Consider the following 5,440-nt stretch of genomic DNA (forward strand, 5'->3'; position numbering starts at 1 on the left):
TTTTCGTTAAACAAACTAAACTGTTATTGTGAATAGTATGAACAGTAGTCCTGTTGGTTTACATTTCAAATAGTAAGTACTATATGAGCTAGAAAAATGGTACCATTCCGGTACGTAAACTTATGAAGGGAAATGCAAAAATATTGGTCAGTGTTCAGATTGTGCATAAAAAACTTTAAGCTGAAGTTGCACATTGTTATGCGGTTATAACAAGGTAGACGTAAGGAAAAACGGCTTCACAAAATGAAATCATGAAACATTCAGTTATAAAGGCTTTATAATGCCTCCCTATAATCAATTAGCATTTTAAAACGTTTAAGTAAACTTCCAATGAAACACATTAATCTGAAATTAGGAAGGGTGAAATCTCAATTGTCATATTCTACAACAGTTGTGTGCGGACCGTTCGAACAATGAGTATATTTACTTAAAGATAAAAAATAAATAAACGGGACTTTCATACATAAAGCTTCGCTTTGGCATAAATGAAGGTCCATTACCATTTCACTTATGCGTAATTACCACAATGTCAGTTAAATGCAATATCATGAACATTAACAGCTATAAATCACAGCCATTAAGTTCGTTAGCCATGATTTTCCACAAACTGATCGATTCTGCTCATGCTTTTCAAAGTTCAACTCGACATGAACACGTGATATATGTATTTGATTTCATTGGTCGAAATATATATTAATTACTACTAGATCGATACACGTTATGAAACAATTACTTTGCGCATTGGATCGTGTAAAAATTCTAATCCGTCGGGATAAACGTTGTTACTCTCATTGTAAGTTAACCTTCAGTCACTCAGAATATGAAATAAATTGAAATACGACAAGTTTGAAATGCACATACGACACAAGAACAATTTATCTCGCGCTCCAGGGTTATGATTTATCATGATTTGATAATGATCGTAATTAACTTGAGTGTCATTGGCTTGTGTGTCCTTATTTAGAAGCAATATACACAGGAGTTCACAACAACAACAACCACTGCGCTTTATAATTCCTGATTGATGGCAATGAGTGAATACTTGGAACGTTTCATTATATACGCCAATTATTTATCGTCGGATAGTAATCTGTTGTTGACATCAAGGTCGTTTATTAGATAAATAAAAGTACACTGTTGACATCAAATAGAGTGCTCTGTGAAAGTAACGTGTTGGGATAAGAACAATATTTTGTCTTCCGAGTTTTTAGTGTTTAATTGGTTGCTATATTAACAAACAAATCTGTTATGCAACATCTACATTATGTAATATGAACGAGAGTTGTTCATACACGATTATATGCAGACAAAACATATAAGTTTGTCAAATTTCTTGAAAACCGAAAGAATACATTAATTGTAACGAACATATTGTATTTTGTTGCCAATCATTATATAAGCAATGCATTTGAGTTGTATATTGCATAGCCTCAACAAAACATTATCTTTGCGCTTGCCATATCTATAAACAAACTATCTTACGTCAAATTGTAAAAGGTTGCTCAACATAATATGATGAAAAGAATGGTCAACATCATATGATGAATATCTGAATAAAAAATTACATAATGCTATTTATCTTAAGTGTTTTAATCAAAGATGTACATGTAGTTGCTACTCGCGTTTGGATATTGATATCGGGCCTCAGAGAGTTACTATATGGGTTCTCTGTTCAGAAATCCAACCAGTGAGTTATTAATAAAATGGTAATCAAATTTAAATTTTATTCTTTTAAAGTTACTCAATGGAAGTTGATGCTATGATTTTTTTTAATTTACACGTACATTTTTTGTAAATAATTCTGGATCCAGTTTTATGTTTTGAGCTCCTTAAAACCGGGTTTCAACACCAAATCTGTGCAATGACCGCTCCAATGCGGCGACCCCAGTTTCGTTGGTTTGTTTTGTTTGGTACGTGAGTGTCTTGTCTAGTGTATCGTTTTTGGCAATTGGTTCCTTGCCATTTAAAAGAACCGCATTGTAATATGGTTTCTATCCTGCTAGTGCAACTGAAGCTTCTTTTTGCGCATGCAAGCATTACGCCGTACTCGTCTAGCTCATTTGAGAGAATGTAGGATATATGTCCGCTTTATCTTTTTCGGCTTAGCCAAAGTATTATTTTTTGCTATATTTCTTTCAGCGGCAACATTGAATGCCAATCGAATGGAACACAGTTTCAGGGAATGAAAAAATACAGCAGTCGTTTAAAGTATACCAATAACTTTTCCATTATTTGTCGTGTTTAAAATGTACACAAGTTTTTCAATTTGGATGTTAAAATTTATTAAAATGGGTATATAAAAAATATACTCTAGAAAGGAATATACTAATTTATTATCAGAATTAAATGTCCTTCCATAGTATGGAATAATTATTTTATTAAGGCTTATGTAAACGGGTCACGGATAACAATGAGGATACTGCCAAGTGGATCATAATATTCTTTGCTTCAGTAGCTCATGGTGACTGTCAGAAGTATTAGTTTGTTCGTTTTGAGCAACAACAAAAAACACACACAATAAAATGTTGATTTTTTGTTTCATTTTAACGTAATGGCGAAATAGAAATAGCCAAGAAGATTGAGTTAATACTACAATTGTGTTGTATCAGTTTGTAACCGCAGTAACCGACTCGGGTCCCGGAACTAATGAATCGTTCTAAAATAAGCGGCTGGTAGCGTTTTTGTAGTACGTGTATACATTTTAAAACACAAAAGTGTACACGCGTTGATGAGTGATCAAAAATAATAAAACAAAGAATTACACTAAAATTTTTTAAATAAAATTCTGTCTGTGTAGTATTCGGTGTTAACTTTGCCAAGTGGTCATCAACAACGCGCAAAACAATACCCCTGTGGTCAAAACCTCACCATACTTCAGCGGTACAATCTCTATTTGCATATAGTATATAATGGGTTCGCGAAAAATCACGTAACCGACCATCTTGGTTCTTTTGTTCTCTATTAAATGCATGCTTTCTAAATATTCATTCCAACGTGGATTGCCTATTATAGATAAATCTTGTTGCAATACATAAAAACTAAGCGTTGTTAAAGAAAGACATCGAACTTTTTTCTTGGTAAAAACAAATCTGTTAACAGGTATCTTATCAAGACACAATAACCTAACAAAAACGGACGGCTTTCTTTCGCAGAAGGCCAAAAGCAGTAATTACATATTAATGATTGATGCGATCATATTGAACGGTATCTTTATTCATTTCTACAGATAATATGTGACCTAGTATTTGTTTTAAATTATCATATAAATGATTTTTTTTCTGAGTTTCGCTAAAAATAACATGAATACAAAAATGGCTTAAGATAAACGCTTTTAATCTGTTAAAATAAACAATTTTCATATACATGTAAGTCAAGTCAAATTGTAGTTTGTGCAGTACATACTGAAAGTTTACAAATATGTAAAAGCCACTTGCCATGCATGTGGGTTTATTTCGTCCTACCCATATTAGGGACCTTTACGACCCATCCACAGGGGGATTTAGCAAGTTTCAAATATGCCCATCTCATTCCGAATTAATTTATTAATTTTGTTTATTCCAATATTTTTTATATAATAAATGAAATAAACAAATAATAAAAATCTTTATTACCGTGACCCTTAATAATTAATGATTATTAGCATAACATATACAACACATTTGCATATTTAAGATCCATTCTTTCATCAAAATAACTTTATGAATGCAAATAATGTTCTGTAAATAATATTTCAATAAGTTTCTTTGTCCGTTCATTATGGCCGATATGACCTGCCAAGACCGAATGTCGAGAGGAAAATCTTACATACCGATTTACGGGTAAAAAATACTTCCAGAATCCCAAATATGTGTAACCAGGTGCAGGATCAACGGGGTTTTCAGGGGTTTACACACGGGCTGAAAAGAATTTGAACACACCGTTAAGAACTTTATTTTTGCAAATATCTCAATTTATTGAAATACCTTTGCAAAAAGTTTTAATGCATACAATACAGTTTGTCTTGCAGTTTGTGTCGATATCTTAAGATTAAAGATTAAGTCCTTGAATACGTCTGAAATCGATGCCAAAATGTCATGTTGCGTGATGCATTTCTGTATACATGAATGCATTATAGATATAATTTTTTGACAAGAACACAGGCTTATTAAATAAAGTAAATCTGATTGTATTTCACATTGACATACGCAGCATAAAAACTGTCTTTAATGCACAAGTTGAAATTCTTAAGAAAAATTTATTTAAAACGTTATTTGAAGTAAAGCACCACTTACCGGAGTGTTAACATCCATTAAAGTTTAATTGGGAACCCCACACATCACGTGATCCTGCACCCTGTTTACTACAGATGAAACCCGCTGGTCTAAATGCCAATGTTCATTAACACATTTATATTGCTTCGAAAGGAAAAACTGTTGGCGACACGGATTCCACTGGAGAAGTTTTTTTAAATATAAATATACCAATATTGTTTCTGAAACAGTTGTTGAACCCGGTATAAAAACATGTTACTGAATTCCTTATTACATAAAAAAATGAATACAAATACGATACCTAAAGTTTTCAAATCGGAAACCGACGTCTTAACGTTAATTTATCAACACGAAAAATATTATTGTTTAACGGAGTTGTTAACAATTTACACTTGTGACTTTTTTATAAAAAAGTTAAAGAAATGTTATCATATTAGGCCGTCTTTTTATAAAGTCCACCAATTGCTGAATACAACGAATATATTTGAACTTATTAAATTAGCCGAATTTGTAAAAGACGCTCTGATTTTAAGAAATAATATTTATAATGTTGTTACTTTACTTCAAATAGGTATCCTCCATATATAACACAGTATTTTACATAGTATTTTCGTAACCGTATACGATGCTGCTTATATGTATATTATTACTATGTTATCTTCGTGACATTATTGTATGTACACTATCAAGTGTTTAGACGATGTACAATGTGCAAGTCTGAATAAATATTTGTTTTGTCTTGTCTTGATAAAAAATATTTGATTGATATTAATTGGATAACACGAGATTACAATAAACAATTGTTGTTGTTTGACCAGCAGAAAGCTGACGATATCTATAAAGATATACAATAATATTATGCACGCACGGTATTTCCTCCATTAACAACATAATGGAATGTCCATAATATATTTTTTATATAAATAATTCAGACAGAATGCTTAATTACAAACTTTTTCGGATTTTAAATTAACACATTCACTTTGCGCTGCTGAGCAGCATATGCTTTGACAATGTTGATCTTTTAAATGCCTTTATCGAGTTAATCCATCCGTTTGTAAAAATGGTAAAACTCGCCATTTTCATGGAAATATACGTAAATGAAGCATAGCTTTCATCGAGGTGGTAACATGTTTGATTGTTTGTATTCGCAGTGCATTTCCTCTGAAGGCTTCCACGAGAGGTCCCAC

General features: G+C 32.0%; 1 long non-coding RNA gene across 1 annotated transcript; it reads right to left on the reverse strand.

The window, feature by feature from the left end:
• Positions 1-3,590: 3,590 nt before the first annotated feature.
• Positions 3,591-4,527, reverse strand: LOC127868117 (uncharacterized). The gene is made up of 2 exons (XR_008043891.1): positions 4,272-4,527; positions 3,591-3,896 (listed from the first exon to the last, which is right to left on the reverse strand). It is a non-coding gene; the product is annotated as an uncharacterized LOC127868117 (long non-coding RNA).
• Positions 4,528-5,440: the final 913 nt, after the last annotated feature.

This window comes from Dreissena polymorpha, chromosome 1 (assembly GCF_020536995.1).
Source record: "Dreissena polymorpha isolate Duluth1 chromosome 1, UMN_Dpol_1.0, whole genome shotgun sequence".
Taxonomy (NCBI): domain Eukaryota; kingdom Metazoa; phylum Mollusca; class Bivalvia; order Myida; family Dreissenidae; genus Dreissena; species Dreissena polymorpha.